This window comes from Carcharodon carcharias, chromosome 3 (assembly GCF_017639515.1).
Source record: "Carcharodon carcharias isolate sCarCar2 chromosome 3, sCarCar2.pri, whole genome shotgun sequence".
Taxonomy (NCBI): domain Eukaryota; kingdom Metazoa; phylum Chordata; class Chondrichthyes; order Lamniformes; family Lamnidae; genus Carcharodon; species Carcharodon carcharias.
In genome coordinates this window covers 95172409-95200098 of record NC_054469.1, presented here as the reverse complement: position 1 = coordinate 95200098, position 27690 = coordinate 95172409, and the positions used below count along the sequence as shown (strand labels likewise).

Sequence of the window (27690 nt, the reverse complement as noted above, 5' to 3'; positions counted from 1 at the left end):
ATTAGCTGTTCTAATCTCAAAAGCAGATGTGTTTTCGTCCCGTCAAGATTTAAGAAAAAGATAGGCCAAACGAAACCTTTCACAAAAAAATACAGAGTAAACTAAACTGTACATACTGTTTTTGTAAAACCACACTATAGAGGCAGTGTTCATTTTGAAGGATATGTCGATCTCGCTTCACGGTGAAGGTCAGTAGTAATATCCCGATCAATGTGTAATCAAGACAGGGATAGTAGCTTTGAGCAACTCAAAATTGACTAAAAGGTAAATTAGACGTCACTGTTTACCTTTTAGGTTTTGAGAGGAATACTTTGTGCGGAAACGTTTTAAAATTATGGAAATATTATTGGTAGTTTATATAGTGTAATATCCAACTATTAGATTATAATTGTCAGATTTGGGGGTAAAACTGCTGATTTTACTGTGTTCTCAATTTATCTCAATAGTTGCCCTCACCACTGCTTGAATTGGAAAGAAAAAATTCGCTACTCAGTAATATCTCCTGGAAAGTGTAGATGTGAGAATATCAGATGAGAATAGAACCAGGTTCATGTGTGATGCCGTCCACAATGGAATAATCTGCACACACCCGCTGTGTAGGCTCACGCGATTTAAAAACTACTTTGCAAGCGAGCTGCTGGTGGTCTCCTTCAGGAGAGGGCAGAAGTTTTTTTAAAATTAGTAATCAGTTTTATTTTCAGAACCAAATTTAAATTAAAAAATAACATGTTTAGGATGTTCCTGATAAAGTTAGAAATTTCTGTTTCAAAGACCTAATATACTCCTTTACTTACAAATGTCTAGTTCATGAAAGCAGGACTGGTTGACAGCAACCAAAATAATAAAGGCTCATGTTTGAAAAGTTATTACTCAATAAATTATTTCAAATCTTTTTATAGATAGGGAAATGAAACTGTATCATGAAAGTAACCCCATTTACTCTTTAACCTCTATTTCCTAATATTCTGCATAAAGCAAATAGGAATTGTATTCAGAGAAAGTCTGATGTAAGAAAAATAACTCAGTAGCACACAAGCAGGCGTTCTTAGGGTTGGATAAATGGGCCAAATATCTTTCCCGTGTTCCCCAGTAATACTGAGGTTTTAAGCCTTTCTAGCTCTTGAAAGTAAACACAAACCTCAACAAATGAATTCTAAAGTTTCCCTGAAGAAGATCACTTTTCAGTTGTTTAAGGCTGTGGTAAAGTGCTGAATACCCTCTTATTGAAAAGGTCGTTGATCAAAGCCATTGTCACAAATCTGCAAAATTAGTGACAATGCATATGACAATAATAAATATTTTGCTAACACCACATGATTATTTTGTTTTACATTTTCTTTCATTTCAGACTCATTTCGTTTGGCTGCCATATGCTTTTATTCTCTGTTTTGATTCAATTACTTAAATGTACTTTACTTTTTTAAATGAAAAACCCTAAATTCAAATAACTGGAAAAAGAACGTTTTGCTAATTCTTTGCCAGAAGTTAATGATGTATACAGTACGAAATAAAATATAATTCATTTAATGTTGATCATTTTTGGTCAGTTGTTTCAGTTGAACAATTATGGTTCCACTCTGCTGAAACTGTCTTAGTTAATCAATAAGTAACAATAGTCTCTGATTATTTTGCTAACTATTACTTCTTGGACTTCTATGTGCATTGTTTTAATGAACATGAAAATCTGAGCTTTGACTAACATACCTCCCTTATTTGAAGTAAATGCATGTGTCCTGTTGGTGTATGGAAGTGAACATAGGACGCAACTTAAGCTGTAGGGGTAACTATTTCTCCAAGCACAATATGTCCCTCCATTTTGCACCCAAACGTCGAATGTATTAAGAAACACAGAAGTGTATGGATAAGCAATTCATGCAGGTGAACTGAAGCCTTTAGCAGTGCCACAGAAAAACAAGATTTAAACTACTGTATTCTTCCATTGAATATTGTATGTTGAATTACAATTCAGATACTACTTCTCCTTCTTCTTGAGTTATCCACCCAAAGGCAGGTCCAACCCACAGCACCACAGTCTGCACCGCAGGTTGGGCAAGAAGACAGGTCCCAAATCCACCCCAAGTGGAATGGGAATCATACCCTGTGCTGTTGGCACCAATCTAACCTATACCGGCTGTCCAGCCAATCAAGTCAACCCCAAGGAGTCCGAGTTGCTGTGGTAACACACACTTTTACATTGCATGTTGCAGAAAGATACTTCTACCTTGTCATAAAAAGTGTTTGCAATCAAGAAGTCACTACTTCTGTGCATACATCACTCCTGTTTATCTTGCATCTTATCCTGATCCAATCAAAGGTGATTGGGGCCTGGAAAACAATGGTTCAGACAGCTGAAAGAGAGGAAATCACAAACCATATTTAATAATAAATGGAAACCTGTTGGTACTTCATAATACCCAAAAAATCCAGGTCTCTTATCAGATGTAATCACCTCAGATAATTAATTCTAGCTAAGAAGGGAATTCACCCAGCCGTAATCAATCAAGCTGAAACCATCCTGCTGGAATACACTGGATATGGACATATTTGAGTAACTGGACAGTTGATGAGAGAGGGGATCATGTGACAAGCCAACTAACTCTCTTGTGTTTAAAGAAACTGTTTTCTCCAGGCCAGAGACAGAAGCAGAAAAGATGCCAAAGTGGCAAGGCCCCTGTGTGAGCCTCTTTCTCTCTCTCCACCTATTGGAACCCTGTCTGCTTTTTGACTTTCTACATGTCACATGTAGATATTTTAAAAGAAAATCAACCCAACATTTGCTTTCTCCAGAAGTGCAGATAAATCATCCGACTACATCTTTAAAATGTCATGACGCTAACCCTAGAAAGACCAAACTCCACCCAAGTCAAAAACCTATGAAAACTATATAATTTTGATCTTTATTGAATTTCAAAATATTACTGAATCTATCTTCCCACTCTGTAATCTATTTTTGTGAATCTGAGTGCATGTGTACATAAATGTTGGAGAGATTTTATTATTTTACTTAGACCGGTATAAATATAATAAATGTAACCCTCTTTTAAAAATTTCAACACCCTTTTCTCAATCACTATAAATTGTTCTTCCCTTTGAAATTTGGTATTCTTGTGTCTGTCCTGGTGAGTGCAAGATGAAAAGCTTTCTCAGTATGTCTCTTTTCCCAGTAATACTTAATTGAATTTTTTAGGCAGTAACACAGAGAGTAGACAATGGTTATGCAGTACATGTAATTTACCTGGATTTTTAAAAGTCCTGCAATAACATGGCCCACAATAGACTAAAGAATAAGTTCAGAGAATGTGAAGTCAGGAGTGGTAGAATGGATTGCTAGCTGGCTTCATGACATAAAACAGAGAGTGGGAATAAAGAGTAGTTATTCAGAGTGGCAGAAAGTGCGAAATGGTGTTCCACAAGGATAATTGCTGGAACCACAGTTGTTCACAATTTACATTAATGAAATTTGGACTTTGAAATCAAAGTCACGGGTTCTAAATTTGTGGATGATACCAAATTGGACGATTAGTCAATACTGAGGAGGACTGCAATAAATTACAGGAACACATTAATAGACTTGCATAGTTGCCAAATAAGGTTCATGAGATGAATGTGAGACGGTGCATTTGGTAGGAAGAATAGGGAGGTCACTTATTACTTGGAAGGTGCAGATCTAGGTGGGGTGGAGGAACAAAGGGATTTTGGAGGACAAATACATCAATCACTAAAAGTTGCACCACAGATTAGCAATGCTATTAAAAAAGAAAACCAAGAACAGGGTTTTATTTCTAGAGGGTTTGTATTGAAAAGTAAGGAATTTATGATGAACCTGCATTGAACCTTGGTTAGACCACACTTAGAGTACTACATGCAGGTCTGGTTGCCATACATTAAAAGAAAGATAGAGAGGCACTGGAGAGGGTACAGAGAAGATTTCCAAGGATGATACCAGAATTATGTGGGTATATATATCAGGAAAGGATTGACAGGCTGAGTCTCCCTCTTGAAAAAAAAGTCTAAAGAGTGACTGAATAGAATTCTTTAAAATTATGAAAGGTTTTGATAGAATGGATACAGAGAGAATGATCGCTCTTGTGGGGAAGAGGATTACTAGAGGCCATCAACATAAGATAGTCAGCAAGAAATCAAATAGGGAATTCAGAAGAAACTTATTTGCCCAAAGAATGGAACTTGCTACCACAGGGAGTGATTAAAGCAAATAGTATAGATGCATTTAAGGGGAAACTAGATAGAATAGCAGGGAGAAGGGAACAAATGGTTATGATAGTAGATTTAGATGAGAAAAGATGGGAGGAGGCTCAAGTAGAGCATAATCACCACTGGTTGGGCTGAATTACCTTTTCTAGGCCATATATCCGATGTAAGGGAAATCAGCTATCTTACCTGGTCTGCAGGGGCAGGCGAATTTGCTTGTGCCAAACGTGGAATAAATCAGGTCAGATTCTCTCATTTAAACTTGATTGGCTGATCATATTTTTTCTTACAGATTTCACGTCTCTAAGCTGTGTAGCAGACATCAAGGGGATGGCGGTGTACTGGTAATGTTATTGAACTAGTAATCCACAGGCTCAACATAATGCTCTGGGGACATGAGTTCAGATCTCAGCATGGTAGCTGGTAGAATTTAAAATATTGAATTAATTAATAAATCTGGAATTAAAAACTAGTCTGAGTAATAGCGAAACCATCAGATTATTGTAAAAACCCATCTGGTGCACTCATGTCCTTTAGGGGAAGGAAATTTGCCATAATTACCCGGTTTGGTCCAAGCCCACAGCAACATGATTAACTCTTAACTATCCTATGAAATAGCCTAGCAAGTCATGTAACAATCAGCTACAAGAAACAATAGATTATGGACCATGATGGGAGGAGTGCACAGCTAATTCTAGCCCCAGTTCTCCATAGGTATTAACACTAATTTAAATGTTTAGTTCACCCACAAAACTGGCCAATTGTTACCTTTTGAAACCGTTGTTCCTAGCATAAAATGAGTCTAACCAAGTCGTAGCAGCTTCCAAAGCCATGTCAGCTACCAGTGAATCAGAAACCTGGTATCTGTCTTTTTATCCTTTAACAACGATTATTAATCTACATCCAATCACTCGTCTGCATTTCAAATCCTGCAAAAGACCCCAATCTTATGTTACAGACTGTGATAGAAGGAGTGTGCAGTTAATTCTAGCCCCACTTCTCCAGAGGTCGTAACAATAGCTTAATTGTTTAACTCACCCACAAAACTGGCCCATTATTACCCTTTGATACTATTATTCCCAGCATAAAAAGACTCTAACCAGGCTTCCTTCAGTAAACACAAAAAATACTGGTTTATTATACAACAAACTACTTTTTAAAAACAAGTTACTGAACTGGTTAACATACAAGTTTTAGTTTAGAAGTGTATTGATTTTCCCCTTTTTTGACAAAACAGATATTCGAGCCCCCATACACACACACACAAATATAAAACAGGACGAAACAAACACAGACCCCTGCAGAGGCTGTAGTATGGGAACATTTATTTTAAAAGGATAAAATTCAAGGAGATCTTAGTGCTGTTGATCAAACAGAATTCTGGTCACAATAGATTTGGAAGTTCTTTCAGACATATTTGTTGGTGAAACTATCCTTGATGGCTCTTAGTTATTGCAACTTTGTGAACTCTCAAAAAAACAGCTTAGTTATCCTGATGAGACATTTCTGAGGAAAGCTTACACAAAGGTGGGGCAGAAAGGGAAAGAGAGAGTCTTTTTCTTGCAGCCTACTTCTAAGGCACCCCACACTCATTCTCCCTGAAAGCTTATTTAAAGACTAAGATGTTCAAAGAATACTTCTCTTGGGCTAGGTGTTTTTAACCAGTCAGCAAGAGTCTTTAGCTCAGCAACAGTGGTTCTTTGTAAAATTAAATATATAAAGTATCTCTTCCCTCGCCGAGTGTTCCCTGCCGGACATCTATCTTGACCCGTGGTTTCTTGAATGGCATATTCTCAGTCTGAATTAATATTGCAAACTTTTTAAAATATCTCATGAGGAAGAATGTCCAAAGTTCAATGTCCTTCAATTTTTCAAAAATGGGCTCCTCACAAATAATAAAACCAGACAGACCACCTGGTATCGGCCAAAGCACTGGATACAGTCAACCCTGTAAAGTCCTCCTTTCAGACATTTTGAGGACTTGTCCGAAGCTGCACAGACTAGTCAAGTAATGGCTCACAGAATAATACTTTTCAACAAATATCCCAAACACCTCAATTACCATTTCTGATTATGTCCCCTTCCACTGGCAGGGCAGAGGTTGTGGCACAGTGGTAAACAGTTGTAAAGGAGTTGTCCAGGGAGTTCTCAACATTGACTCCAGATCCCATTAAGTCTTATGGCATCAGGCAAAACATAGACAGGAAAGCTTCTTGCTGATTACTACTGACTGCCCTCGCTCAGCTAATTAATTAGTACTCCTCTATGTTTAACACCACTTGGAAGAAGCACAGAAGGTAACAAGGACACAGAGTGAACTCTGGGTGGGGACTTCACTGCCCATCACCAAAAGTGGCTCAGTAGCACCAGTACTGACCAAGTCCTGATGGACATATATACTAGACTGGACCTGTGGCAGATGGTGAGGGAACCAACAAAAGGGAAAAGTCTACCTGACCTCACCCTCACCAGTCTACCTGTCAGAGATGCATCTGTCCATGACAGCATGTAAGAGTGGCCACCGCACAGTCGTTTTGGAGACAAAGTCCCACCTCCACTCTGAGGATACCATCTATCATGTTGTGTGGTACTACAATGCGATTTATCACCGTGGTAACCAGAGTGTGACAGGAAGGGATAAAGCATGCAAACAAAGGAGTGCACTGGCAAATAAGGTCAGGGTAGGGAAAAATAGCTTTGAGGGAAAGGAGGGCCCAGGTGAAGGAAGATTTAGAAATCCAAAGATATAAGTTGAGGCAGTAGAAAAGTATATTGATGTAGGTAAAGACAAGCTGAATGGGACAGGATGTAATAGTGCATCGGAGAGTAAATTCCATGTAGGGTTTTGTAGTTAAAAAACATTGAAGTCACTTTATTTAAACGTGTGCAGCGTCCACAATAAAATAGAAGAACTAATGGCACAAATAAAAATGAAAAAAGATAAAAGAGACATGAATACAAGATGACCAAGATTGGGAAATAAATATTCCAGAGTACACAGGATTAGGAAAAGGCAGAATGGAAAAAGAGGAGAGTAGCACTGATAATAAAGAAAGACATAAAGACATTAGGCAGAAAGGATCTTGGCTCAGAAAATCAGGAAGTAGAATCAGTATGGGTGGAGATTAGGAATAGCAAGGGTCAGAAAACACTGGTAGGAGTAATTTATAGGCAGTTTATACAGACATTACACTATTGGCAATAATTTATATAGATTTTTCTTTTCCCACCTATTTCCATTATTTTTAAATCTATACCTTTTATTCCACTCTTAGTTTTATTTCACTCCACCCCCACTAGAGCTGTACCTTGCGTGTCCTGCCATCCATTCTTAATTAGCACATTCTTTTAGATAATATCATCACCTTCAACACCTCTTTGTTCTTTTGTCTGTGACATCTTTTGATTATCTGCTCCTATCACTGCTTGCTTGTCCCTACAACCACCCGCCCCCCCCCCCCCCCCCCCCCAACCCCTTAAACCAGCTTATATTTCACCTCTCTCCTATTTTTACTTAGTTCTGTTGAAGGGTCATGAGGACTCGAAACGTCAACTTTGTTCTTCTCCGCTGATGCTGCCAGACCTGCTGAGTTTTTCCAGGTAATTCTGTTTTTGTTTTTGACATTGAACAAATGTTTTGCGTTTGTCTTCACAGTAGAAAACATAGGTTACGAACAAGAAATAAAGGGTAATTTAGGTGCTGATATGAGTGAGGAAATTAAGACAATTAATATCAATAGAGAAAAAGTCCTGGAGAAATTTAAGGAACTAAAATCTGACAAATCCCCGGAACTTGATGGCCTACACCCAAGGATTCTAAAAGAGATTGATGCAGTGAAAGTGGATTTCTTAGATTCTGAAACAGTCCCAGCAGGTTGGAAGTTATCAAATGTAACAATGCTATTTAAGAATGGAGAGAGAAAGAAAACAAAGAGCTACAGGTCAGTTAGCTTGAAATCAGTCAGGAAAATGCTGGAATCTATTATTAACTAGGTCTTAACAATGCACTTAGTAAAGTATCATGGTTAGAACAAGTCACGATAGCTTTATGAAAGGGAAATCCTGTCTGACAAATGTATTAGATTCTTTTAAGGATGTAATTAGGGTAGATAAAGAGGATAAACAGTAGATGTCGTATACTTGGATTACCAAAAGTCTTTTGATAAGGTGTCATACAAAAGGTTAATACACAAGATAAGTGCGCATGGAGTTGGGGGTTATATATTAGCACGGATAGAGGTTTGGTTGATTGGACAGAAAGCAGACAGTAGGAATAAGTGGGGCATTTTCAAGTTGCCTGTGACCCGTGGAGAGTTGCAAGGATCAGTGCTGGGGCTTAGCTATTTACAATTTATATTAATGAGTTAGAAGAAGAGACAGAGTAATATGTCTAAACTTGCTGACAGTACAAAGCTAGGTGGCAACGCAAGCTGTGAGGAGGACACAAAGAGACTGTAAAGAGATATAAACAAATTAAATGAATGGGCAACAGTGGGAAGATGGATTGTAATGTGGGCAAGTGTAAGGTTATTCAATTTAGTCGAAAGAATAGAAAAGGAGAATATTTTTATAAGGTGTGAAACTTGTAAGTGTTGATATTCAGAGAGACTTGAGCGTACTTGTACAAGCAACACAAAATGTTAGTATGCAGGTGCAGCAAGCAAATAGGAAGGCAATGGCATGTTGGACTTTATTTGCAAGAGGATTGAAGAACAAGAATAAAGAAGTCTCGCTACAATTTTACGGGGCTTTGGTGAAACCACATATGGAATACTGTGTGCAATTCTGACCTCCATATTTAAGGAAGGAGATTCTTGTTTTGGAGGCAGTTCAGCAAAGGTTCACTAGATTGGGCCTGGGATGAGGGGAATGTCCTATGAAGGGAGTTTGAGTAAGTTGGGTCTATATTTTCTGGAGTTTAGAAGAATGACAAGTGATCTGATTGAAATACTCAAGATTATGAAGGCATATAACAGGGTAAATTCTGAGACATTGTTTTCTCTGGCTGGGGAATCTAGAACAAGGATGTGCAGTTTCAGGATAAGGAGCTGATAATTTAGGTCTGAGATGAGGAGCAATTTCTTCATTTACAGGGTTGTGAATCTTTGGAATTCTCTACCCCAGAGGATTGTGGGTGCACGATTATTGAATATATTTAAGGCTGAGTTAGAGATATTTTTGGTCTGTCAGGGACTCAATGGATAAGGAGAACAGGCAGGAAAGTGGAGTTCAGGCCCAAGATCAGCCATGATCATATTGAATGGAGGAGCAGGCTTGATGGGCCACATGGCCTTCTCCTGCTCCTATTTCTTATGTTCTTATGTTGTTATGCTAAATGGGCTAATTTCAGGACAGATCATGCAGCTCAAAACTGGGCTTCCATGTAGTGCTTTGGACCAGCAGATGCAGCAGAATTGTATTCATAAGCTGTAACCTCATGGCCTGGCATATCCCTCATTCTAACATTACCTTCAAACCCGGGGATCAATGAGGAGTGTAAGCGAGCATGCCAACTATAGCAGCAGGCATACCTAAAAATGAGATGCTACCTGGTGAAACTACAGCACAGGACTACATACATGCCAAACAGCAAAAGCAGCATGTGATAGACAGAGCAAAGCAATCCCACAATCAACTGATCAGACCAAAGCTCTGTAATTCTGCCATATCCAATTAACCAGAGAAGGAAGATCGATAAATATACCCATGCTCGAAGATGGGGTAGCCCAATATGTCAGTGGAAAAGAGAAGACTGAAACATTTGCAACCATCTTCAACCAGAAGTAGATGACCCATCACAGCCTCCTCCTGAGATCCCCAGCATCACTGCTGTTAGTTTGCAACCTAAGGCACCAGATACAACAAAGTCTATGACACCTGAAAACATCCTGCCAATAGTATTGAAGACTTATAGAATCATCAAATCCTAGATGGTTACATCACAGAAATGTTATTCAGCCCATCATGTATGTGCTGGCCCTCTGAAGAAGCAATTCACCTGGTACTGCTCCGCCTGCCTTATTCCCATAGCCCTGAAACTCTTTCCCTTTCAGATAATGATCCAGGTACCCTTCGAAAGCTTCAACTGACCCTGCCTCTTCTGCACCCTCAGGCAGTGCATTCCAGATCCTAACTTTGCTGCGTGAAAAAGTTTTTCCTTGTCACTATTGCTTCTTTTGCCAGTTACCTTTAATCTGTGTCTCTGGTTCTTGATCATTCCACCAACAGTTTCTTCCTATCTTCTTTGTCCAAACCTCTCATCATTTTGAGTACCTTTGTCATATTTCCTCTTAATCTTCCCTTCTCCAAGAAGAACAGTCCCAACTCCTCAATCTTTTTACATAACTGAAGTTTCTCATCCCTGGAACCATCCCCATGAGTCTTTTCAGCACTCCCTCTAATGCTTTCACAACCTTCCTGAAGGGTGCTGCCCAGAACTGGATGCACTACCTCAAGATTTATCATAACTTTCTTGGTTTTGTACTCTATGCCCCTACTGATGAAGCTCAGGATGCCGTATGCTTTATTAATCACTCTCTCTGACTGTCCTGCCACCTCCAATTATTTATGCACTTGTTCACCCAGGTCCCTCTGCTCCTGCATCTCCTTTAGAATTGTATCCTTTATTTTATATTGTCTGTCTGCGTTCTTCCAACAAAAGTGAATCACTTCACACTTCTCTGTATTAGATTTCATCTGCCACTTGTCTGACCATTCCACGAACCTATGTCCTTTTGAAATTTTATAGTTTCCTCCTAATTGTTCACAATACTTTCAAGTTTCATATCATCACAAATTTTGAAACTGTGCCTGTACACTAAAGTCTAGGTCATTAATATATATCAGGAAGAGCAGGGTTCCTAACACTGATGCCTAGGGAACTCCACTATAAACCTTCCCCCAGTCTGAAAAAGCAATCATTTACCATTACTCTTTGTTTCCTGTCACTCAGCTAATTTCACATCCATGCGACTATTGTCCCTTTTATTCCATGAGCTCTTAACTTTCCTCACAAATCTATTGTGCAGCACTTCATCAAAATGCCTTTTGGAAGTCCATGTACACCACATCAACATTACCTCATATTGCCTCATCATTGCCAAACTCAAGCAAGTTAGTTAAACATGATTTTCCCTTAACAAATCCATGCTGGCTTTCTTTAATTAACCCACAATTGTCCAAGTGACTATTAATTTTGTCAAGAATTATTGTTTCTCGAAGCTTCCCTACCACTGAGGTTAAACTGACTGGCCTGCAGTTGCTGGGCTTATCTTTATATCCTTTTTTGAACAAGGATGTAAGATTTGTATTTCTCCCATCCTCTGCACCACCTCTGAATCCATGGAATATTGGAAAATTATGGCAATTTCTGCAATTTCTACTTTCACTTCCTTCAGTATCATTAGTTGCATCTCATCCGACCCTGGTATCTTTTAAACTTTAAGTAGAGACAGCCTATCCAATACCTTCTCCTGAGCAATTTTAAATCCTTCAAGTATCTGAACTATGTGGGCAGCATCTTCTTCCTTCATTTAATACCTCAGCGATGTTTCCTGCCTCTATGCGTAAATCCCCTTTTTGGTCCTTAATCAGCCCCACTCCTCCTTTTACCATGTGTTCCCTCTTCATATGTCTAAAGAAGATTTTTGGATTCCCTTTTATGTTAGCTGACAGTCTCTTCTCTTACTTTCTCTTTGCTTCTCTTATTCACTTTTTAAATTCCCCCCTGAACCTTCTATATTCAGAGTGGTTGTATTATCTGCTTACATCTGTCATGAGCACACTTTTTCTGCTTCATCTTTATCTCTGTCTCTTTTGACATCCAGTGATCTCTGGATTTATTTCTGCTACTTTTGCCCTTTGTAGGAATATGCATTGAATGTAATTGAACCATATCTTCTTTAAAGGCAGCCATTGTTCAGTTACAATTTTAGACTGCTAATCTTTGACTCCAATATATCTGAGCCAGTTACATTCTCACCCCATTGAAATTGCTTTCCCTGAGATAATTATTCCTACTCCAGATTGCTCCTTGTCTTTTTCCATAGTGAACCTAACCATATGATACAATGATCACTGTCAATAAATGTTCCCCTATTGACACCTGGTTAACTTGGCCCACCTCATTCCCAAGAACCAGGTCCAGCAGTGCTTTCTTACTCAGACTGGAATCATACTGTTGTAGAAAAATCTTCTGAACACACTCTAGAAACTCTTGCCCACTTCCACTATCTTCGTGTATATTTGGATAATTAAAGTCCCCCATTATAACTACAATATAGTTCTTGCACTTCTCTGTAATTTCCTTGCAAATTTGTTCTTCCACATCTTTCCCACTAATTGGTGGCCTATAGATTACGACAAGCAATTGTAATTGCATCTTTTTTATTCCTTATCTTTAGTCAAATAGATTCTGTCCTTGATCCCTTTGGGACTTCCTCTTCTCCAATGTTCTGCAATGTTCTCCTTAATCAATACTGCCTCCTTTCCTTCCTTTCTTCTCTTTATTGAACACCTTGCATCCAGGAATATTTAATATCTAGTCCTGCCCTTCTTTCAGCCAGGTTTCTGTTATTGCCACATCGGGCAGAATATTCTGCCCCGACTAGCAAAAGTTAGTTTCCCGCCGGCTGGAAATTAGTTTGGAATTTTGTTCTCCCAACTTTCATGGTGGGTCGAGCTTCCTGCTGACCCATGTCGGGATCTACATTTGCATCCCTTTGCATCTCATGAATGCATATTAAAAATGCAACACTCTGGAATTATGATCTCCCTCCAAATTTAAATGCCCTGCCAGCAGATAATTAGAACAATCTGTTTCACAACCAGATATAAGTGGCATGCACCGAGCGACCTTCACATCTTTAGCGACCTTGGGGTATGCGGACAGATTTTTTGCCTACCTTTCACAGTGCTGCTGCGAGACTTTGGTGCTTTTATGAAGCTATGCAAAGACTGCTGCATGGGAGACAATACCTGTGGAAATGGGGAAGGCAGAGGCATGACTAGGAGGGAGTGAGCATGGGAGGGAAGACTGCAACACAGACGCATGACTGGTGGAGTGGTAGTGAGTGTAGCATGGGAGGGAGGCCTGGACACATGATTGGGGAGGGGGGTGCGGGGGAGTGATTTTTAAAAATTAACTCACAGGATGTGGGCTTCGCTGGCTGGGCCAGCAATTATTGCCCATTCCTAATTTCCCTTGAGAAGGTGGTGATCAGCTGCCTTCTTGAACTGCTGCAGTCCATGTAGTGTAGGTACACCCAGAGTACTGTTAGGAAAGGAGCTGCAGGATTTTGACAAGCAAAAGTGAAAGAATGGTGATATATTCCCAAGTCAGGATGTTGAGTAACTTGGAAAGGAACTTCTAGGTGGTGGCATTCCCATCTATCTGCTGCCCTTGTCCTTCTAGATGGTACTGGTTTGCAAGGTGCTGTCGAAGGAACTTTGCTGAATTCCTGCAGTGCATCTTGGAGATGGTCATTGCTTGACACTTGTGTGGTGTGAATGTTACTTGCCACTTGTCAGCCCAAGCCTGGATATTGAAGAGTTGCAAATGGTGCTGAACATTGTGCAATCATAAGCGAACATCCCTATTTCTAACCTTATGATGGAAGGAAGGTCATTCATGAAGCAGCTGAAGATGGTTGGGCTGAAGGAACTCCTGAGGAACTCCTGCAGTGATGTTCTGAAGCTGAGGTGACTGACCTCCAACAAGCACAACCATTTTCCTTTGTGCTAGGTACAACTCCAACTAGCAGAGCGCATTCCCCCTGATTCTCACTGAGTCCAATTTTGTGAGGGCTCCTTGATGCCATACTATGTCAAATGCGGCCTTGATGTCAAGGACACTCACTCTCACCTCATCTTGGGAGTTCAGCTCTTTTGTCCATGGCTATAATGAGGTCAGGAGCTGAGTGGCCCTGGCAGAACCCAAATTGAACATTTGTGAGCAGGTTATTGTTAAGCAAGTGCCGTTTGATAGCACTGTTGATGACACCTTCTATTGCTTTACTGATGATTGAGAGTAGACTGGCTGCATTGGATTTGTCCTGAATTTTGTGTACAGGACATACCTGGACAATTTTACACATAGCCGGGCAGATGCCAGTGTTGACCTGTGTCATACACATCCCAGAATGTTTCACAGTGATCCCGATCTGCTTCATACGCCTCCCAGTCTGCTTCACAGTAATCCTGATATGCTTCATACGACCTCCCAGCCTGCTACACAATGATCCCAATCTGCTTCATACTCCTCCAAGTTTGCTTCACAGTGATCCCGACCTGCTTCATGCTCCTCAAAGTCTGCTTCACAGTGATCCTGATCCACTCCATTCTCCTCCTAATCTGCTTTACATGCTCCTGATCTGCTTTATACTCCTCCCAGTCTGCTTCACGGTGCTCCTGATCTGCTTCATCCTCCTCCTAATCTGCTCCACGGAGATTCTGATCTGCTTCATACTCTTCTCAGTCTATTTCACAGTGAACTAAACCTGTTTGACTCTCTTCCTGGTCTTCTTCACAGTGATCCCAATCTACTTCATATTCCTCCCAGTCTGCTTCATGTGATCCTGACTTGCTTCACAATGATCCCGACTTGCTTCATACCCGTCCTGGTCTGCTTCACAGTGATCCTGATTCCTTCTGGTCTGCTTCACAGTGATCCTGATTCCTCCCGGTCTGCTTCACAGTGACCCTGACTTTCTTCATAATGATCCTGAGCAGCTTCACCTCCTCACAATCTGCTTCACAGTGATCCCAACCTGCTTCACATTGCTCCTGGTCTGCTTCAAAATGATTCTGGCCTGCTTCAAAATGATCCTGACCTGCTTCACACTCCTCATGACCAACTTCACAATAATTCTGACCTGCTGCACAGTTCCCTGTGCTCCAGAACTAGCCACACAACTAGCTGTTCCAGGACAACATCAACAATGGCATCTATCTGACAATGTGGAAAATTGCCCATGTCCAGTCCACAAAAAGCACGATGAATCCAATCTGGCCAGTTAACAGCCCATCAGTCCACTCTCAATTGTAAAGAGAATATAATTTTTCCTAATATTACCATGGGATACTGAAGCAGAATTATGAAGGCTGCATGTGTGTTGTGTATGTGTGTGACTAATTTAATTAAACTGAAGACAGTCAGACTGCAAGGTTTAAATCATCAAAGGGATGATAGTAAATGCAGGCATTTTGAAATGGAAATAGATGAACTAACATTTTCATTTGTAGGTAAGTTAAGAAGTTGTTTGAATTTCAAAGGGGAATCAGAAGGTAACAAGGAAAATGTTTGTGTTTTGCAGGAGGTAAACAAGTATTGGGGATATCATAATTTTATTGACCTAAAAGCAAAGACAAGATGGAAGCATGAAAGATCTTATGTTTGAAAGAGTTTGAGTTTTCAAAGGGGGTGTGAGAACAAAGATTAAAGATTAAAATATATTTAAGAGAAGATTGTAAACTGCATGAAGTGAGTGGCCATGTGAGATCTTGGAAGGTAGGCTATGCGAAGATAGATTTGTGAAAAGCAGCCTCTAGCCACCTCAGAGAAGTGCTTGCTTGTTCCAGAAATCAAGGTTTTGTTAAAGGCCTTGGATTTCCATTGTGTAGTGAGAGGGAAGCCCTGTGATATACCTCCCATATAGCAACAGTGGGTGCCTTATGGTAATATTATTGGATGTTTTATCAATTAAGAATCTATTTGGGCTGTTGCCTGGGAGAAGGATGTTTACTTGGGAATCTAGCTAAATAGAAATCTTTTGGGAAATGTTGTAAGACTAAATTTAACTGCGTAACTGTAATCTTGTGTATTTAAGTTTTCTCTTCTTCTGTGAATCAATGTTTTAATTTTAAAATCTTCAAAAGCAGTAATGGAATCATTACTTTTGACTTCTGTGCACATACCTATTCGTAATAAAATTACAAATTGAAAATTGTTGTGATAGCTTGGCCAAGTTCCCCTTTGAGAGTTGGTCAGCCCGACAGTTACCACCTGCCATATCATAACACAATCATCAACAAAGCGATGAAAGGTACTTTCAAGTGGCACTTACACAGTAATAACTTGCTCACTACTGCTCAGTTTGGGTTCTGTCATGGCCACTCAGCTCCTGACCTTATTACAGCCTTTCTACAAACTTGTCAAAAGAATTGAATTTAAGAGGGGAAGGAAGTGACTGTTCTTGATATCAAGGCAGCATTTGAATAAATGTGGCATCAAGGAGCCTGAACAAAGTTGAAATGAATTGGAATTGGGGAAAACTCTTCACAAAGAGGAGTCACTAGGCTTGTACTAATAAGTGGCAAGTAACATTCACACCACAAAAGTGCCAGGCAATGACCATTTACAACAAAAGAGAATCTAATTATTTCCCCTTGGCATTCAATGGCAGTACCATCATTGAATCCAGCACCATCAACATCTTGGGAGTATCATTGACCAGAAACTGAACTGGACCAGCCATATAAATACTTTGACTACAAGCGCAGGTCAGAGACAAACTTATACAACGAGTAACTCACTGCCTGACTCTAAAGCCTGTTCACCATCTACAAGGCATACGTCAGGAGTGTGGTGGAATACTCACCACTTGCTTGGATGTGTGCAGCTTCAACAACATCAAGAAGCTTGATGCCATTCAGGACAAAGCAGTTGCTTGATCAGCACCCCATCCACCACCTTCAAAATTCACTCCCTCCACCACTAACACACAGTGACAGCAGTGTGTACCTTCTAACAAGATACACTGGACAAGCCTCCTTTGACAGCATCTTCCAAACCATGACCTCTACCACCGAGGAGGGACAAGGGTAGCAGATACATGAGAGTACCATCACCAGGAATCAGTTTAATGAAAGGTGAGTACAGATGTTGATTAGCCTTCTTCCTGTGGCGTACATTCTCCCTGCTCTACATTTGTCAAGTGTGCTCCATCATATGACTCCTCACACCCACTTTAGTTGCAGGAGCAGTCACCCTTCATTTCCTATACACTTCTTCACCTCCACCATGGCCACTCTATTTATTCACCACTGCCACTCAACCCAGAACTTATGCAATGTAGCACATCTGTCTGATAGTCATGAGTGTTAATGTCATTTATTCACCAGTTGCACTGCATTCATCTGGTGAATAAGTGACCTTAAATCACTCACTCTTTGTAAGAGAACAGAGTGCAAAACACAAAGGGGAGGGAGATGACTGGCGCTGGCCTGCCACAAATTACACAGCTTACAGATGCAGAGACAGAGGCCATGGAGATAATTGGCATTGCTGTCAATTGGAGGTAGAGAAACTAGGAAGTCACAGATGCCTGGTGACAGAATTGACAATCATTTCACTTTATTTAACAATAACCGATCTATGAGAAGCCTGATTATGGTGATTGTCAAGGTTGCTATTTTGCCAGGAATATTCATTTTTCTTCCAGTGTTTTCACATATCAAGCAAGAGTCTGCATGCATGACAATGATTATTCAAATAGAAGACTTCATCCCTCTGAGGTACATCACAGGAGATACAATCATGCAGCAGTGCAAATGCTCGAATTTTGGTGGGTCCAGTTCAAGAGTTAGTTGGGTTATTACCAAGCGATTCACAATTCACAAGTGAGCACATGCAGGCGCTAGTGACAGGGACAGCTGTGGAGAGTCTGCAATCACTGGAGGGTGGTGGTGGGTTGGTGCAGTTCTCTGTTCTGTTCTGTTCAGCTGTGTTTACCTGCTGAAGCCCAAGTGCCTTCATTGCAAAACAGAGCAGAAGCAGCAACTTTGCAAGGTACTGACAATTGCAGAGAGGCTGGAGGAGTTCAATTCCAACAGCTATGGCTTAGTGTCGCAAGCAATTGCACGAATGTCAACCATAGGAATGCCTCCATGACCACACCCAGGAGATCTTTGCTGTCTTAAACATATATCTTATCTGTGGTCTTACACTATGTCACTGATCTTCATTAAGCTGCTCTCCAGCAGAGCAGTAGGAGTACTGTGGGAAAGACCCAAGAGATGGATAATGTCAAAAGGGGCATGGAAATGGAAGCTCCACTCAAAGTGTTCTCACTTCTTGTCCTTTGCCTTCAGCCAATGTCCAATATCCGGCCTTGTCTCCTGATGGCTGAGTCTGCCCCTGCACAGGTGCAGATAGAGCAGTCTTTGGCCGGGCCTTCAGAGGCTCTGAAACCTAGAGGTTGTAGGTTAAAAGCATCTCAGCAGTCATAGCAGGGAACTGTGCAGCCTGCCTGTACCTCTGCTGAAGGAAGCATAAGTTAAAGCAATTGCAAATCACCAAGGGTATCACATGGGTGTTTGACAAAATGTTATGTTGGTCAGTTCCTTTTTTTGTAATGACATGCAAAATGTATTAATTAGCACCACTTTCACATCCTGCCCAATGTGTCCTAAGTGCCAGCATTCCCTTTCACTTGCTTCATGGTGAATGTCAATACATGTTGGGACCCATTGGGCAGACATTCAATGGGTGAATGAATGGTTGGAGGACTGTTTTATGCAAAAGGAGGGAGGTGGAGTGATGGTGTTGGTGGTGGATCAGGCCAGAGGTGAGTCACCATGAGCAGAACTTTCAAGCTATTAGGGTATCCCAGGCAGCAATGTACCTGGCTGGTTTAGCAATGGGTACCCCATCTTCATATTGCTCCTTGTCCTCACCTTCTTCTTCTTCTTCTGCATTCCCCTTATCAAAGATACTTGACGAGTGCTTTGGTCATGCTCCACCTCTAATCCTCTCTGCTGTACACTGTTATGCAGGATGCAGCACACCACTATGATCCTGGAAACCCTTGCTGTCGGGTACTTCAAGGTGCCTCCAAACCTATCTAGGCATCTGAAATGCATCTCCAACATGCAAATGGTTTTGTAGATGATACACCTTATACACATGTGCCTCTTTTAGTGCTGTTGCACCTCACTTGTGGTGTTCCATGCTATGCTAAGTTTGAAGAGGTTATCCTTTCTCCCCAGACTATACACTGTTTTAATTCTGTGTCTTCCTATGAAGTGGGTTGGATTGATATTGGATTGCCATGGTGTAATTGCATCATTGACAATTCATAGAATATATGGCACACACCTGCATGACCCTTTTCTTGTGGTTACATGCCAGCTGTACATTGATGTGATGAAATCCTTCAGGTTTTAGAAGACCTGCTGGTTGATCTGGTGGTTCTAGTACTGTCATGTGTGTGTGGCATCAATGGCACCCTGTACCTGTGGGAAGCCAGCCAAGAAAGTGAATCCAATAGCCAGGGAAAGCTGATATGCTGATGCCTGTTATGACCGATGCAGTTGGTAACATGGAGTTATTTAAAAATCCCAGAGGGAAACTTTAAACAACTGTCATAACCAATAATTTTAAGTGTTACGTTTGAGATGCGACTCTAAATTCAGGAATCAGACCACCAGTTCTCGAAGTTTTACATTAAACTAAATGAAACATTTTATTAATTTACACAGGTTAAAATATATATACACATGGCTACAAATTACTACTATCATAACTTTTAACAAATCCCCAAACTAATCTCCATTAACGTAACAGCAACCCATAGGCTTAACCAGACACTAGACAAAGCATTTTCACCTTATGAATTCAATATGAGGTTCTTTTCATTTTGGTTCCTGTGGAGACAGTTGGAGGCTTACAGCTGCCTTTTGATCTCACATTGCCTCTGCTCTGCACACCCAAAAACTGCTGAAGTTATATCTATCGCCCCCATTGAATGTAAATTCTTATTGTATCAACAACCTCTTTGAACTCCTTTTAACAATGAAACCCCTTTCATAGTACCAATTTTATTAGCAATATAAACATATGGCTAGGTATCTGCTGGATAGATATCATTTTCACCCCACTTCTTGAATGTTGTATTCAAAAAATGCAAATACACACTATCTCTCTTACATATCAAAACTGGTACATATCAAAGCAACCAAACTAGCTGGCTTTAATCCAATTAAGATACGCTCACAGACTAAACCTCTATTTAAAAAGAAAAATATTTTCCAAAATGTATACATTAATAGCTTCATGACAATGCCCTAACAAACAACCCATTCATCACCTTCCTTATACATTTATGCGCAACCAACTGAGAGATTCAGTCAGCTGTGGCACACTGAAAGGAGCCAGAGGCAAAGAAATTAGGTGGTGACTTTCTCAACAACAGACAATGTGTGGCTACCGGATCCAGCAGAGAACAACTCCTGGAACCCATCTTCTGGGGGTTGCCCTTGGTTCCAGTGTGCAACATAATCTCTCCTTGGCCTTGGGCTGGCTGCTGTTCACATGGAAATAGCTTTTTGTTTAAGGCTTTTACAATTGCAGATGACAAGGTTCTCTCTTCCACTCAATGCCAGGAAATATGCAGACCCAGGTCACTCCCATAGCTAAAGAACTGGATCTGAGGGCCACCTCAATCACACAAGCCTCTTGATATACAGCAGCTAACCTTCTTCCATAGTCCTGTTCCTGGAGAGGAATAGAGAAGAAGGAGTTAATTATTTTGAACACATCAGTCACACACGCTTATCAAGGGGAAGCACAATGTGGCAAGTATTACCAGTATGTTGATAACAATTAAAGGACTAAAATTTACTTGCACAGAGGCTGAGCTGCTTCTGGAGATGTATTGCTCTTGCTATGCTTTTATTTTCATTCATGGGATATGGGCTTCGTTGGCTGGCCAGCATTTATTGCCCATCCCTAGTTTCCCTTGAGAAGATGGTGGTGAGCTGCCCTCTCGAACCGCTGCAGTCCATGCGGTGTAGGCACACCCACAGTGCTGGTAGGAAGGGAGTTTCAGGATTTTGACCCAGCAATAGTGAAGGAATGGAGAAATATTTCCAAGTTAGGATGGTAAGTGACTTGGAGGGGAACTTCCAGATGGTGGTGTTCCCCTGCTGCCCTTGTCCTTGTGGTAGTGGTTGTGGGTTTGGAAGGTGATGTTGAAGGAGCCTTGGTGAATTCCTGCAGTTCACACTGCTGCTACTGTGCGTCGGTGGTGGAGCGAGTGAATGTTTGTGGATGTGATGCCAATCAAAGCGCTGCTTTGTCTTGGATGGTGTCAAGCTTCTTGAGTGTTGTGGGAGCTGCACTCATCCAGACAAGTGGGGAGTATTCCATCACATTCCTGACTTGTGCCATGTAGATGGTGGACAGGCTTTGGGGAGTCAGGAGGTGAGTTACTCGTCATATGATTCCTAGCGTCTGACCTTCTCTTGTAGCTGCAGTATTATATGGCTAGTCCAGTTCAATTTCTGGTCAATGGTAACCCCCAGGATGTTGATAGTGGGGGATTCAGTGATGGTAAAGCCAGTGAACATCAAGGGGCGATGGTTGGGTTCTCTATGTTGGAGATGGTCAATGCCTGACACTTGTGTGGTGTGAATGTTACTTGCCACTTGTCAACCCAAGCCTGAATATTGTCCAGGTCTTGCTGCATTTGGACATGGACTGCTTCAGTACCTCAAGAGTCATGGATGGTGCTGAACATTTTGCAATCATCAGCAAACATCCCCACTTCTGACCTTATGATGGAAGGAAGGTCATTCATGAAGCAGCTGAAGATGGTTTGGCCTAGGACACTATCATGAGGAACTCCTGCAGTGATGCCCTGGAGCTGAGATGACTGGCCTCCAACAAGCACAACCATCTTCCTTTCTGCTAGTATGATTCCAATCAGTGGAGTGTTTTCCCCCGATTACCATTGACTCTAGTTTTGCAAGGGCTCCTTGATGCCACACTCGGTCAAATGCTGCCTTAATGTCAAGGGCAGTCACTCTTACCTCACCTCAGGAGTTCAGCTCTTTTGTCCATGTTTGAACTAAGGCTGTAATGGGGTCAGGAGCTATGTGGCTCTGGCAGAACCCAAAGTGGGTGTCAGTGAACAGGTTATTGCTAAGGGAGTGCCACCTGATAGCACTGTTGTTGACCCCTTCTATTACTTTACTGATGATCAAGATTAGACTGATGAGGCGGTAATTGGCCAGGTTGCATTTGTCCTACCCTTTGTGTACAGGATATAGCTGGACAATTTTCCACATTGCTGGGTCGATGTCAGTGTTGTTGCTGTACTGGAACAGCTTGGCTAGGGGTGCGTCAAGTTCTGGAGCACAGGTCTTCAATACTATTGCCGGAATATTGTCAGGGCCCATAGCCTTTACAGTATCCAATGCCTTCAGCTGTTTCTTGATATCACATGGAGTGAATCGAATTGGTTGAAGACGTTGTCCCATTATTAAAAAGGGAAGGGATAGACCAGGAAATTGCAGGCCAGTCAGTCTAACCTCGGTGGTGGGCAAGTAACTAGAAAGAATTCTGAGGGACCAAATATATTTGCATTTGGAAAGACACGGATTAATTAGGGATAGTCAGCATGGATTTGTTAAGATAAAAACAAAAAAACTGCGGATGCTGGAAATCCAAAACAAAAACAAAAACAGAATTACCTGGAAAAACTCAGCAGGTCTGGCAGCATCGGCAGAGAAGAAAAGAGTTGACGTTTCGAGTCCTCATGACCCTTCACTGAGTGAAGCCAAGAAAGGGGTGAAATATAAGCTGGTTTAAGGTATGTTGGGGATGGGGCGGGGAGGGGGGAGTTTGGGTGGGGGGAGAGAAGTGGAAGGGGTTGGTGTGGTTGTAGGAACAAACAAGCAGTGATAGAAGCAGATCATTAAAAGAAGTCACAGACAACAGGACAAAAGAACACATAGGTGTTAAAGTTGGTGATATTATCTAAACGAATGTGCTAATTAAGAATGGATGGTAGGGCACTCAAGGTATAGCTCTAGTGGGAGTGGGGAGAGCATAAAAGATTTGTTAAGGGAAGGTTGTGTTTAACAAATTTGATTGAATTTTTTAAGGAGTGTTGTTGAGGGTGATACATTTGATATGGTCCATATGGACTTTAACAAGGCTTTTGATAAGGTCCCTCATGGCAGACTGATCAAGAAAGTAAGAACCCATGGGATCCAATTCAAAGTGGCACATTGGATCCAAAATTGGCTGAGAGGCAGGAAACAGAGAATGATAGTGGAGGGATGTTTCTGTAACTGGAAGTCGGTATACAGTGGGGTTTCACAGGGCTCGGTGCCGGGGTCCTTGCTGGTTGTAGTGTACATAAATGACTTGGACTTAAATGTAGGGGGTATGTTTGAGAAGTTTGTGGATGACACAAAAATTGGTAGGGTGGTAAATAGTGAGGAAGATAGCTGTAAACTGCAGGAGAATATCAATGGACTGGTCAGATGGACAGAGCAGTGGCAAATGGAATTCAACCCGGAAAAGTGTGACATAATGCACTTGGGGAGGGCTAACAAGGCAAGGGATTACACTATAAATGGTAGCACCCTGGAAAGTTCTGAAGATCAGAGGGACCTTGGTGTGCATATCCATAGATCCCTGAAGGTAGCAGGGCATGTAGATAAGATGGTTAAGAAGACATATGGGATACTTGCTTTCCTTAGCCAAGGCATAGAATACAAGAGCAGGGAGGTTATGCTGGAACTGTATAAAACACTGGTTAGGCCATAACTGGAGTACTGCGTACAATTCTGGTCACCACATTATAGGAAGGTTGTGATTGCACTGGAGAGGGTGCAGAGGAGATTTACCAGGATGCTGCCTGGGCTGGGCGATCTGAGCTATGAGGAAAGATTGGATAGGCTGGGGTTGTTTTCCTTGGAGCAGTGAAGGTTGAGAGGGGATCTGATAGAGGTGTATAAGATTAAGAGGTGCTTAGATAGGGTGAATCAGAAGGCACTTTTTCCATTAGTAGAGGGGTCAATAACCAGGGGGCATAGATTTAAGGTAAGAGGTAAAAGGCTAAGAGAAGAGTTGAGGAGAAATTTTTTCACCCAGAGGGTGGTGGGAGTCTGGAACTCACTGCCTGAGAGGGTGGCTGAGTCAGAAATTCTTGTGACATTTAAGAAGTATTTAGATATTCACTTGCCTCCAGGAATATGGGCCAAGGGCTGGAAAATGGGGTTAGTGTAGTCAGATCTTTGTTAACTGGCGCAGACACGATGGTGCTGTAAACGTCTATGAGCCTAGGAGACCCAGTCTAGCAGCTATGTCATTTAGGACTCAGCCAGCTCGGTCAGTAGTGGTGCTAGCAAGTCACTCTTGGTGATGGACATTGAAGTCCCCAGAGTACATTCTGCACCCTTGCCATCCTCAGTGCTTTCTCCAAGTGGTGTTCAACATAGAGGAATACTGATACATCAGCTGAGGGATGGCGGTGTCATGAAGCTATTCAGAATCACAGAATCACACAGTGCAGAAGAGGCCCTTCGGCCCATCAAGTCTGCACTGACACATGAGAAACACCTGACCTACCTACCTAATCCTATTTACTAGCACTTGACCCATAGCCTTGAATGTTATGACGTACCAAGTGCTCATCATTTTTAAAGGATGTGAGGCAACTCGCCTCCACCACCCTCCCAGGCACCGCATTCCAGACTGTCACCGCCCTCTGGCTAAAAAAGGTTTTCCCCACATCCCCCCTAAACCTCCTGCCCCTCACCTCAAACTTATGTCCCCTCGTGACTGACCCTTCAACTAAGGGGAACAGCTGCTCCCTAACCACCCTGTCCATGCCCTTCATAATCTTGTACACCTCGATCAAGTCACCCCTCAGTCTGCTCTGCTCCAATGAGAACAACCCAAGTCTATCCAACTTCTCTTCATAACTTAAATGTTTCATCCCAGGCAATATCCTGGTGAATCTCCTCTACACCCCCTCCAGTGCAATCACATCCTTCCTATAATGTGGCAACCAGAACTGCACAGTACTCCAGCTGTGGCCTCACCAAGGTTCTATACAACTCCAATATGATCTCCCTACTTTTGTAATCTATGTCTCGATTGATAAAGGCAAGTGTCCCATATGCCTTTTTCACCACCCCACAAACATGCCCCTCTGCCTTCAGAGATCTATGGACAAACATACCAACGTCCCTTTGTTCCTCAGAACGTCCTAGTGTCATGCCGTTCATTGAATACTTCCTTGTCAAATTACTCCTTCCAAAGTGTATCTCCTCACACTTTTGAGAGTTAAATTCCATCTGCCACTTATCTGCCCATTTGATCATCTCGTCTATATCTTCCTGTAGCCCAAGACACTCAACCTCACTGTTAACTACACGGCCAATCTTTATGTCATCCACAAATTTATTAATTCCAGCCCCCCATATAGTCATCTATGTCGTTCATATAAATATAAATATAAATAGGGGACCCAGCACAGATCCCTGTGGTATGCCACTGGACACTGGCTTCCAGTCACTAAAGCATCCATCTGTCATCACCCTCTGTCTCCTACAACTAAGCCAATTTTGAATCCACCTCATGAAATTACCCTGTATCCCATGTGCATTTGCCTTCTTTATAAGTCTCCCATGTGGGACCTTGTCAAAGGCTTTGCTGAAATCCATATAAACTACATCAACTGCACTACCCTCATCTACACACCTGGTCACCTCCTCAAAAAATTCAATCAAATTTGTTAGGCATGACCTCCCTCTGACAAAGCCATGCTGACTATCCTTGCTCAAACCTTGCCTCTCCAAGTGGAGATGGATTCTCTCCTTCAGAATTTTCTCCAATAGTTTCCCTACCACTGACGTGAGACTCATTGGCTTGTGGTTCCCTGGCTTATCTCTACAATCCTTCTTAAATAGCAGAACCACATTAGCTGTTCTCCAGTCCTCTGGCACCTCCCCCGTGGCCAGAGAGGAATTAAAAATTTGGGTCAGAGCCCCTGCTATCTCCTCCCTTGCCTCCCTCAGCAGTCTCGGACACATATCATCCGGACCTGGAGATTTGTCCACTTTTAAGCCTGCCAACACCTCCAATACCTTGTCACTCCCTATAACAATTTGCTCAAGAACCTCGCCGTCTCTCTCCCCGAGTTCAAAACCTCACCCTCATTCTCTTGGGTGAAGACGGATGTGAAGCATTCGTTCAGCACCCTACCGATGTCCTCTGGCTCCACCCATAAATTGTCCCCTTGGTCCCTAATGGGCTCTACTCTTTCCCTGGTTATCCTTTTCCTATTTATATGCTTATAGAATATCTTGGGATTTTCCCAACTTTTACCAGCAAGAGCTTTCTCATATCCCCTCTTCGCTCTCCTAATTGCTTTCTTAAGTTCTACCTTACACTGTCTGTACTCCATTAATGCCTCCGCTGATTTGCTTCCCTTGTACCTGCTAAAAGCCTCTCTTTTTCTTCTCATCATATCCTGAATATCTCTGGTCATCCATGGTCCTCTGGGCTTGTTACTCCTTCCTATCACCCTAGAGGGAACATGTTGGGTCTTTACCCTCCCCATTTCCTTTTTGAACACCCCTCCCCCCCATCGCCCTTCTGTAGATTTCCCCACAAGTAGCTGTTCCCAGTTTACCTTGGCCAGATCCTGCTTTATTTTACTAAAATCAACTCTCTCGCAATCCAAAACATTTTTTTGCAACTTGTCTATTTCTTTGCCCATAACAAGCTTAAATTGTACCATGTTAATGTATATAATATTTTCGAAAACATTTTTCTTTTAAAACAGAGGTTTAGTCTGCAGGTATGGCTTATTTGGATTAAAGCCAGCTAGTTTGGGTGCTTTGATTTGTACTAGTTTTGACAAGTAAGGGAGATAGCATGCATTTGCATTTTTTGAATAGAACTTGATGCCCATCTAGCAGCTACCAAGCCATACGTTTATATTACTAATAAAATTGGTACTATGAAAGGATTTTCATTGTTAAAAGGTGGAGTTCAAAGAGGCTGTTGAGACAATGAGAATTTGAATTCAATCAGTGGTGGTAGGTATAACTTCAGTAGTCTTTTGCTGTGAAGGAAGAGGCAATGTAAGATCAAAAGGCAGCTGCAAGCCTCCAACAGGCTCCACAGTGAAAAGAACCTCATTTTGAATTTGTAAGGTAAAAATGCTTTGCCTGGTGTTTTGTTAAGTCTATGGATTGCCATTGCTTTAATGGGGATGAGTTTGGGAATTTGTTAAAAGTTATGACAGTAGTAATTTGTAGCCATGTGTACATATATTTTAACTTGTATGAATTAATAAAATGTTTCATTTAGTTTAATGTAAACCTCGAGAACTAATGGTCTGATTCCTGAATTTAAGTTCGCATCTCAAACATAAGACTCAAAATTATTGGTTATGACAGTTGTTTAAAGTTTCCCTCTGGGATTTAAAAAAAAATAACTCTGCTTTACCAACTGCATTGGTCATAACATCTGGGGGCTTGTCCGGTATTAAATTATATTTCTAATTCCTTGATAGGTTCGGAATTTGTGGATCCTAAAGCTTACGAATGTGAAAGGCGTTTTGAATTCAGGAGTTGGTGAGGTGTTTTAGAAGTGGTGAGCCTGCAAACTGACTTTGGCAAGTGCTCAGACTTGTCTGGGAGTAGAAGAGATAACTCTGAGTGAGTTGAAGAAAATAA

General features: G+C 41.5%; 1 long non-coding RNA gene across 1 annotated transcript; it reads left to right on the top strand.

Moving 5' to 3' along the window:
• The first annotated feature begins 36 nt into the window (after window positions 1-36).
• On the top strand, window positions 37-27690 carry LOC121275873. The gene is made up of 3 exons (XR_005942583.1): window positions 37-188; window positions 4502-4553; window positions 27528-27690. It is a non-coding gene; the product is annotated as an uncharacterized LOC121275873 (long non-coding RNA).